Raw genomic sequence first — 10462 nt, forward strand, 5'->3', positions numbered from 1 at the left:
GTTCAAAAATATATTTTTTGTTTTATTAGATCTTTTAAATTTATTTAGTTTTGAACAAAAAAAAATTCTGGTTATTAATTAAAGTCATGTTTATTAAAAGATCAAACATTTTAAAAATTATATACTGTAGCAGTTAACTTTTTAAAGTGATGTATGTTAAAATATTAATAGTTTCAATAAAAAAATCCTCCTTGTATGGTTTTTTTTTACAATTTGGTGTTGTTTTTAGACAGAAAAATTAATTAAGTGGCTTAAAAATAAAAATCAGTTACTGTTTAAAGCAATTTGTTTTAATTTCTTAGGAGTTTCTTTATGTTTTAAGCCAACTTTAAAATCTACAATGTTATTACTGATGTTTTTTCTACTTATTTTTATTAGTTAAGAGTTTATTTAGTTTTAGTCTATTTAAACAATTTTTAACATTAAATGTAAAGTTTTACTAACTTAGTATACAAACTTTTTTGTAAATTTTAGAAATAGTAAACAGTTTTTTATTCAGTGTTTCAACTTATGAATTGTTGGTTTTGTTAAAACTTATTTGTCTTGTTGATTTCTGATTTACTAATTTTTTAGAAATGCTTAAACAAATCAGTTGTATAAACCAAGCTCATGTAACATTTTAAAATATTTTTAAATTCATATTGTATATTTATTAAACCTATATTTTCGTTCAGATGTTTAAAAATAATTGAATGCTTAAAACTAATTTAAACTTTTACCTCGTACCTTGGAAGTTTTTTTTAATAGAACATTTTGATATTTGGTATTTTTTATCTTAAAATGCACTTTAAGCTGTATCATTTTTTTATAGATTTTCTTCATACTTAATTTAAAGTTATTCATAATTTTTTTATCACAAAAGCTTTTGTAGAAATGAAATTTTGAAGCTACAAATGTAAGCTCTACTTTTTATGAGAAAACTACCTTTTAGAAAAAAATAGTGTAGAATTTTTTAACTTTTGTCATTTTTTGAATTTGTTTACTTTTACTTGTGATCATCGCACTAGCGTGAAACAATTGTTGAGTAATAAACTTTTTAACAATTCAACTTTTGTCATAATTGTATAAAGGCTCCTTAATTGTGAAGCTCTTTAAAAATTTATTGTTAAAACAACTTCAATATATCTTTCAGTTTATTCTCAGTTTAATTATGATTTGTAATTTTATTCTGTATTTTTGTTATAACAATAACTGACTGTTAAGGTGTTAATTTTTACAGCTACTTTTATGTTTCTGGCTGGAAAAAATGTAATGTTTAAAAACATCATAAAAAAACCATGTGCTAAATTTTAGATGACTTAAAAATCTTTTATCTCGACACCAACCTATTTTCTAAAAACCACCACAGTGCAAAATGTATAGAGTATAAATTATTTGATCTTGAAATTATTAGATGAATTTTGTTTTAGATGTAACTAATTATATTACAAACACAACTTGAAACAATTTAAAGAAAATTTTATTGTGGCATTTCTTGTTCAAAAAATCTTGAAAATTCATGAAGATTTACAAAAAGTGATGAAAATAAAATAAAGTCAAGATTGGTCACCATAAAAATTAACTTAATTTTTTTCTAAATGGTCATAATATGTTTGTGTTACAAATTGCCACACGTAAAAGATTTCACTAAAAAACTCCAAGTCGCATTTCATGGATCCAATGAATTTTACACTGGGGTGGTTTTTAGAAAATTGGTTGGTGTCAAGATGAAAATTTCTTCAATTAGTCTAGAATTTAACACAAAGTTTTTTATGATGTTTTCGAAACATAACATTTTTCCCAGCCGGAAATTAAAAAGTTGTTTTAAATAAAAGCATCCTACTGCCTAGCAAAATTTGAATATTGTTATAAAAAGGTTTTTAGGGCGAAATATATTTCAGTCATATTTTTAATGTGTTATGATAAGATACATGATGTTTCATTTAGATTAAGTTATGTTAAATACTATTGAAACTAAATTTAATTTATAGTTATGAAATATATTTTAAGGTTACTTCTACACTTTTTATATTTTGATTCTATGTTTCGAAAGTATATTAAAGTACTTTTATTTATGTATTAGTTTTTTTTTTTTATTAAAATTATCATAATATAAGTTAAACTTAATTTTAAAGTTCATTTAATTAATAAGTTTTACCCGTTGAAAATATTTTTTATTTTGTTATACTTTAGTGTATCGTAATTTTAAGTTAATTATTTTAACCAAGTAGTTCAAATGCTTCGGGTTTTAGCAATATTTTGAAGAACGGTTGATAGTTACAGTTCTTATAATATATAGAGTGTTTGTATATTTTTACTATTGAAAATTTTATAATAGTTTACAAACTAACTTAAACAATGCTTGAAAGCATCTGATATTTCTCTTATTTTTCAATTATTAAAACAAATAAAAATAGCAACTTTTTTTCCAAATTGCTAAATGGTTAAGTACATTTTATTCATCCAGCTAGGCTTATATTCAATTTACTATTAATGTAAATGTTTACTAGATTAATAAGTAATATTTAAAAAATGGATTTTATCCGATCATCAAGTTACTATAAAAGAAACGAGTATGAAGAACATGAAAAGAAACTTATCCATCATGCATCAGTTAGTATGCTAAATATTTTGATTTTAGTATAATAATAATGACGTAACCTTAAGAAGTGAACTATTTTTTTTTTTTTTATGATAAAAAAATAATATATAACTTTTAAACTAATTTCAGTTTTTTAATAATAGTTTAAAGAGATCAGTTTATATGCAGAAGTATCTGTATAACTTAATTTAATGTACAAAATATAGACTTACAACATTAACTTAAGATTTATTTGATTTTTTTATAGTTATATCTGTGTAAAATTCTATGTACTATTGTTGACCTTTAAGAAAATACAAATAAAGACCTAAATTTATAATAAACATTTACATTTCTATATTACTTAATAATACTTACTTTTATAATATTTGGCAATTAGTAAATTTTATAACCTACTAAGTTTTGCACTCGTTTTTATACTTTCATGTAAGAGATGTACTTTAATAGTGCCACTCTTATTTAAGCCACACTTTAATGGTTGTATTTAGTTTGCTATCTGATCTGAATGCAGGCACGTTTAAAAACTTTCGATAGACAGATTTTTTCTAATTACATTTTAGAGAACTTAAACGATTAAAAAAAATAGTATTATGTAGACGAAAGACCTGGAAATACTGCAAAAAAACCTTGTAGATGTTCACGATGCGAGAAAACAGCAGCTTCGCCAGTTAGAAGTTGTTCACGAGGTTGACATTTTTTATAACAATGCAGCAAAAAGTTATATTAAGCTATTTTCTTTGCTGTTTGACATAGGATTGTTAAACCCGCACAAAAATGAAGAATCGTTTAATAAAAAAATCAATGAGATAGTGCTAGATGCTAACCGACGAGTTCAAGAAATGATTGGTCTCATGAAAGATAAAAAGAATGAGCTCCTCAAAAGACTTTCTCCTGAGAGAATTCAACAGTTTCTACAGTTCGAAGCAGATGAGTCTCACGTAGGAGATCAGTGTCAAGTGTGTCTGGAAGAAGTTAAAGTTGGAAGATTGATGAAGCAACTGGACTGCGGTGGTCAGCATTCATTTTGCAGCATTTGTATTGATACATGGTTCGCTGATCACAACACTTGTCCTATCTGCAGACATGTTTTTAAGGCGCATTAAAATTTAAGTAATAAATTAGTATATTTAGTATGTTATGTTTTGTCATTGCTTCTTTCTTTTGAAAGCACTTTTTTTTTTCTTAAAAGTTTATTTTTAGGCATTAAGTATACGCATAAAAAATTTCATTAGTCAACTAATATTTTTACTCTTCTATTTATACTCTGTCTAACTCCGTCTTATATTAATATTAATTTTCACAATGCCGATTCCATTAAAACCAACTCCCAATAGGTCAGTAAAAGATAGATTGTTTAGTACCTAATCAATTTGAATGTAGACACATTTTTTTATCAGTTACAGTTTAAATAAATAACTGTTTAATTCTACTACATAAGTTACTTCATATTACCTAATTCATTACCATCTATAAAATATAAGGTTAAAAAATTATTTCAAGTTAGATACTATCTAGATATTTTCAATCCGGCTTAATATATATGATTTTTTTTTTTCATCCGATAATTATTTACAATCCAAACCCATTCTAACAAATGTCAATTGCAAAATAGTTTTACAATTTTTTTTAAACAATACTCTAAGTCAGTGGTCGTCAAGGTGTACACAAAAACTTTTTTTAGGTGCACAAAATTTTGAGAATACACAAAAATAATTCTACTTTTTATTATTATATTTATTTTTTTAAGCGCCATAGTTCAGTATAAAATTTAAAACGAGCCCTGGTGTTTAAGTTGGATTTTAGTTTATTAGCCATTTTTATTAAATTATTAAACTTAAAACTTTTTTTTGAAAAAGTTATCTGTTTTTAAAATTAATATTAATTTAAAATATTGTGTATCTTATACTTAACAGAATTGACTAGGTAATAAACAACTGTTCTTCAATACTATAACAATACTTTTTAATTTAGCCATAATTCAGACAACAGTACTTCTAATTAAGAATAATTTATTTAACAATTGTCAGCTCAAGCTTAGGCCCTTTCCCCTAGAAGTTCTTCAGAGCTTTTTTTAGTTAACAATGAGCACTCTACTTCATATAGTTTTATAATATATGAATAACAGTACTTCTAAATTTTGATAAAATTTAAGTACTAAGTTAAGTTTTACATAAGTTTCGTACAAAACAATCGATTTTTCAGTTACTTAGTTTACCAACTAAATTAGTTTATTAACAATTATTTCAAATTAAAATTTATTAAATGAGTTAAGCAAAAGGTAAGAAATAAATAAAAATATTTATTAAAGAGTTTAAGTTAAATTAGTTTTCAATTTCTGATCTGTTTGAAAGTCTCCAAAGGTATAACAATATTTATACTATTTATGAATACAGAGTTAGAAAAAGGTAGCTTTCTCAAAACAATTTCTTATTTTGTTTAGATAAAGTAAACTTCTAAAAAATAAGTTTAAAAGTGTTTACAATTGGATTATAGTATTGTTAGGTTTGTTAATAAATAAACTGTTTAGTTAGTTTAGCAAACTTGTTTTTATTAACAAAGGGTTTTTTTATGCACCAAGTCATAGGACCAAATGTTTTGAGCTAATTATTTACCATTCAATAATCTTTTTAGTAGTTTGTTTTTATGTTGCTTTTAGATATCAAATTCAAAAGTTTAACTTTGATATAGTTTTTCTTTCAATATTTTTAATTTTTACCAGTAAAGTTAATTTTGTCAAACTTTAATACATAGAATAATCTTTTGTTATTCAAATTACTAATGTTAGCAAATATAAGTGTTTGTTAGTTTTGAGTAAATGTTATGAAATAACTGTATAATATACATATTTATTGTTTATAATAAACTGATTTATGATTTTAGACACTAAACAGACCAATTAGTACTCTACTAGACTTGGTCCAGTCAGAAATTTATAAATTTGAAGTAAATTTAACTTAGAAATAGTTTGTAAGAAAAATTAAATGTATAAGTATGTTTACACAATTGCGCTTAGTTTTATTTTTACTATCAGAAAATGCTCACAACTAAGGTCAATGGATTGGTGTTGAGAAAGACCTTTCGGTCATCGAGCTGCGCACCATTTACTTGTAACTATCACTTTAAGCAAACTTTAAAACAATAAAATAAGTAAAACAAATAACAAAAACTCAAAAAGTAGTTATGTATGAATTAAGAAAAAAATTAAATTAAAAAAAAATTAAGTTTTAAAATGGTGTGAACCCTTTTTTAAATCGTTACTGCTAAATTGACCACGGAAATCATAGTCTACCGTCTCCTCCCCTAGAATTCAATTTTTATAATCACACAGTATTTACTAAAAAATAATTAAATTTCCAAAACTATGAACTCAATATGTACAATTTTTGTAAGTAGTATTAAGCGTACTAATATATTTCCACCAAATCATGTCAGCAAAAGATTTTTTATAACAAAGAGGGTAACCGACTAGCAAAATCGCATAACCCTTGTTACGTATAACAAAGTCAAGTTTTCTTAGTTGAATCACATATAAATGTAATTTTTATTTTAAAGTTTATATTTAGATATCGTTTATTTTCGATTTTTAACTTAAAGTTAGTAATAAGTTTACCACCTATATTTTTAAAGAAGTATGCTATAATTTATAAAACTTTAAAATGTTTACACCTAGTGTTCCCAAAGTTAGCCATTACAGAATCTAGAAGGCCATGAGTAGTAAAGGGGACACCAGACCAAAATTTGAAACTTACACTGGATATTCTGAAGTTATAAATGAAGAACAAAAAAAAAAGTTTTAGGTGTATTTAAGGGGTAGCTGTAAAATTTGCACAAGCTTACAAAATTTCACGAGTGCACAATATACCACGAAGATACTTTTGCACGAAGGCACTTTTGCATGAGCAGACAATTTTGCACAGAGACATTTTTGCTAGGGTTAATTTTTTTTTTCTTTTTTTTTACTATAACTGTTAATAACAGTATGTTACCCCTAACCCTTGGTAATTTTTTTTTGTTTTTGTATTAACTTGTCTTTTAGTTTTTTTTTCTGATTTTTTTATTTACTCTCAAGCAAAAATGTAATTCATGCAAAAATGACCTTTAGTGCAATTTTGTTTCCTCGTGCTTTATCTTCGTGCAATTTTGACCCGTTCTCGTATTTATAGGTAGCATTTTGAGAATTGTTGTCGGAGGAGGCCATATAATTTTTTATTTGTTAAGAAATCCTAGTTTGTACAATTCATTGTTTGACGGACTATAATTAATATTTTTGAGCTTAATAGTCTTATTAGTATAAACTATTAAACGAAAATTTTAAGTGAAGTAGTTCTTTGTTTTTGCCACTAATATCATAAAACGTAGTTTTGAATTGAAACTGTTACAAAAGTTAAAACTTAGTTTTAATAAATATATTTGAAAAACGAGAATTTGGTGTTTAGTAACTTGCTTAATTAGACTAATAAACTCTATTGGTTGCTAAAAATATACCAGGCCTTATTTTTTGTTTATGTAAAAACTTTTTTGATTATCTAATTTTAAAATCTATTTCTGAAATATTTGTTACTTTTTATGTTCTATATTTAAAATCAGAAAATTCTAAAGAAGTTTTTCAGCAAGAAAACACTATATTTTTTATTAAAATATTTTAAAAGTTTTAAGCTTATAAGGAGTTCGAGCTACTACTCTTGACTTAAGAAACCACTAAGGCCATAAAGAGGTCGTGAATCACATATTTTCAAAGATAATATTATTTTGCATTTTAAAAATTAAGCTACAAACTCAACACCGTTTATTTTGAAACTATATGTAATTTATGAGTTTGAAAGGCAAACTAGATTTTTTCACTAAAGATAACATTTAGTTTTTGAACAACTGTTTATTTTTTTAGCCTAATCTTTAATAAATTTTAAACAACTTTTAGTTTTCACTATTTTTTTTTATCTAAAATATAGATAAAAGATTTATTTCAACTTTGGTCATAAATTTAACAATTTTGTTTTGAAAAATCTGCTTTGTGTAAATTGTTTCTAATATTAAAATAACTTTTTCTTAAAGATCTGAAACAATTTGTTTTTAAGATGAGAGAAAAAATAGATTTTTTGTACTTGTTTTCTTTATTCTGAAAAAATTGACCCTTAAAAATTAATTTATTTATATCAGAAACTATTAGTGTTTACTGAACGATAAAGAAGCGCAAAACCTTGGTGCAAGGACCTGGTGTACAAAGGAACCTTTCGGTTATTGAGTCGTACATTACATGCTTATAAAAATTTTTACAAGCTATTATACGTATTTTCTTTATCGTCTAAAAATTTAAATCTTTAGTAACAAATCCATCAATTAAACGAAATGAAAAAATGAAAACTAAACGAATAGTAAGTGATTTTCTTATTAAAAAATGTACTTAAAAACTTGTCTAATACATAAAAACTAACAAAAAAATTATACTTAAGTTGAATTTAATTTAACTTATAAAAGGAGACAAACAATACTATTAGCCAAAATATGTAAAGATAAGTACTGTAACTGATAAGTTAGAGTTTAAATTTTACTGTAAAGTTTTTTTTTTCATTTGTAGCTCATTATAATTTTGATTGAGTTGGGTATGCATTTCATTGACCCATAGGTCTTTTTGCGTATCCAGGTCCTTGAACCAAAAATCTTTTTAAGCAATTATTTTCTTTTGTTCAATTAACCACTCTACTGTAACATTTATGCACTTAATACGAACAAAACAATTAAAATGAACAAAATTGTGACAACAACAACAACAAATTTTGTTCTATTTTAAAATATTTTATTTATAATTTAAATTGTTGTCTAAGTCTAAAATTGTAATAAAAGAAAGCAAACAGTACTTGCAAACATAAAAAAGAAGATTTTTTTTTGATGTCCTTAGAAAAAAAATTAACATAAGTTTACTTGAAACAGTTATCTCAGCTTACTACTTTAATACTTAACTTTCTCTTAAAGTATATACATCTATAACTATTTTTTACATTGGCATGCTAAAAGAGAAAAAAGTTTGTAAGTATTCTGAGCTTAATTCATAATAATAACCTTAACAAAATAACCAGTTAGAAAATGCTGCTATTCGGACTAAGCCACTGTTATTGTAAGCAAACAATTCAACTTTTGAACAAAAATAATTTTTTTGGTATTAAATGACGAATACTATTCTCTCCTTAAACAAAAGTAAATAGACGAGTAGCAATGATCACTAATGACCTTGATAATCATTATTTTCTAGATAAATTTTAAATAAATCCTATTTTGCTATTAGCTGGTAACGAATTTTTGTTAAACTTAAACAGACCTAATTCATATAGAAATAGACCTTCAACATGTAATATTTTTATCTAAGTCTGTGATTTTCATACACTAACATCATATTTCTTATAATGTATGCATATAAGTGCTCTGTTTATGAGAACATTGATATCACTTATACAATTTTTGTTTGCTCTTCCCAGCACATGAAGCCATATCTAACATTGCTAATAAGCAAAGAATTAAAGATTAAATATAATGCTTTTTCATTTAAAAGTGTCTAGTTCTATATAATACATCCAATATTTTTTATAATTTTGTTTTTATAGTTTCTATGTGTTCTGTTCATTATAAATTTCCGGCTATAATTATTCCCAAGTATTTATAGCTATTTGTGTGTGTTAAAACTGTTTTACCTCTTTTTACATAAAAATCTATATTTTTCAAAATTCTATTTTTTTATTGATGTAGAATCATGCATCTCGTTTTATTAAGGTTTATTTTGTTTTTTCATAAGCCAGTCTGAAACCTTTTTACATTCTCTATTAAAACTTTTTTTATTATCATTTAAGTATGTGGCTCTCGTGAATATTTTGTATAGCATTGTATGATCTGCAAATTTGAGGACGCTAAGACTAGTGTTATTCTGTAAGTCATTTATATGCATTAAGAATAACAATGGCCCTAACACTGAGCCTTATGGTACCCCAACCGTTTTCACAGGTTTACTCCTATCCTCAAAAGCTAACAAACCCTTTTCTTCGATTTAGATAAGAACTAATTAGTAGATGCATATTTCCTCTCACACCATAACATTCCAATTTCCTTAATAAAATATATCTATCGACACTACAAATGCAGGGTTGCCACAGATCAAGCTGAGAAAAGTTTCCTGACTTTTTACTAAAATTTTCCTGCTTTTTCTTATTAAAACTCTTAACTTAAACTTATTCTACAATACTTAATTAAAAACTTGAAGCTATATAAAGCTGTAAATCTTATTTTTAAACAGGTCAAGAAATCCCTCAAATTACGGAAGCAAAGTGCTCAAGTGCTAAGAATTTGGGTAAAACTTGTATGGGTCATATATCAAAAATAAATAATAAATTAAGAATAAAATTTTATAACGTCATAAAACTTAAATATGTAAGTCTGTTAAAAATAAAAATCGCTATAAAATATTATATTTTTGCAATAAAACCATGCACCAAAAAAGCGAAAATCGTGCAAATTTGGAGTTTTTCTGAAAAATTTGTTTAGGCATATGTTATAAAAATAAATTTGCAAAAAAAATAACGTCTTCTAACTCAGGTTAATAAGTATGTTAAAAAATAAAAATTAAAAAAAATATTATTTTTAGAGAAAATAGGTATTAAGTAAAAATACGCAAAAAAACTATAAATAATATAAGGGTCCCACTACAAAATTAAAACAATTCGATGAAGTTATTGTAAAAAGCAAAGCAAAAGAACGTTCTTTAGAATAAAAAAAAAGTTCTAAGTTAGCATTAAAGAAATTGAAAATAATAAGGTTTAAAGTTTGGTTTAAAAAAAAGTTACAAAAAAAGCCATTCAAGCCAAGTTCACGCCCGTATTGATAAACACAACTAAAAAA

The sequence above is a fragment of the Thalia democratica genome, chromosome 2 (genome assembly GCF_965202585.1).
Source record: "Thalia democratica chromosome 2, ktThaDemo2.hap1.1, whole genome shotgun sequence".
NCBI classification, from domain to species: Eukaryota; Metazoa; Chordata; class Thaliacea; order Salpida; family Salpidae; genus Thalia; species Thalia democratica.